Here is a 1,142-nt window from a genome sequence, read left to right on the forward strand (position 1 = left end):
AAGCAATGCACTCAATTTAAGAATGTACTTTGCTTCTGCTATATGTGTTCCTGGGAACATTCTTACTTATCATTCAATGTAGCCCACACAGTTCCCTTATTGTAAAATTGTGTTATCTTCCATGGTCATTGATCTCATCTTTTCTTATAATAGTTTTGCTGTTGATGTACTTACTCTCTTTTCATATGTTTATTGTTATTTTATTGTGTTCAGCCTACTACGTTGAAGTCATATGTAAGTCTGCAACTAGTTGTATAAATGTGGCAAATTTCTCTTTTTTTTAATATTACTTTGGTATGGATTGGTAATTAATACATATAATCATATTACTCCATACTTCTAGCATGTCCAGCACAATTGTGCATTTGCTGTCACAATTTGCGAACATGAACTGCTTGACATCGTCTCTCCTTCACCCTGCCCCCGCCATGGTGCCCTGTACCCCTCAAGAATTTCTTCCACTTGCTGTCTCTTTAGGTTCATCAATCCTCGGTTTCATGTACCATTAAAAGTTAAAAACATATAACACAACTTCAAGAGGGATACCTCCAATGACCTAATACCTTTGGGATACACCCTAATATACAAACAAACACCAAACCAAGTGTACTGAAACCAGATCAGGTTCATAGTGGGGGGTCTGCTGAGAAAGCTTAACTGTTCAAGTGACACTTATGCCTAAGATCTTTCTTCATTTCTGTGCTTTAATTCCCTCAGAGATGGAAATGGAGGAGCTGAAGTTTCAATACCTTCCATCTGGATTAAATGAAGCTTCTTTATCCAATGAACTTTCTAGCCTACTCTCCATACTATTCCACTCATACCATGTATGTCTGCTTTCCTCAGGATGAGCATATTTTCTCTCTTCAATCCTTTGATGCATTCTTTTCAGCCTTGAAACGTCTTTTGCCTTAACTTGGTAAACTTCAGCTCAACCACCATGTATGAGTCTGCTCAGGGTAAATTACACTAAAAATCCCAAAACTGGGTGCAGTGCTCCTCCTTTTTTTTTTTTTTCTACGTTGAAGTTTGGTTTGTGATCCAAGAAGGTTTTTCTCAAGGATAGAAGTTTCAAGTTTTACACAGGCACCCTCAGGGCACTTCACACCCACGTGTGGAGACCTGAGGCCAAAGAAATCGCA

Source organism: Echinops telfairi, unplaced genomic scaffold (assembly GCF_000313985.2).
Source record: "Echinops telfairi isolate 266 unplaced genomic scaffold, ASM31398v2 ScPeMD7_3533;HRSCAF=4204_0, whole genome shotgun sequence".
In the NCBI taxonomy this organism is placed as follows: Eukaryota; Metazoa; Chordata; class Mammalia; order Afrosoricida; family Tenrecidae; genus Echinops; species Echinops telfairi.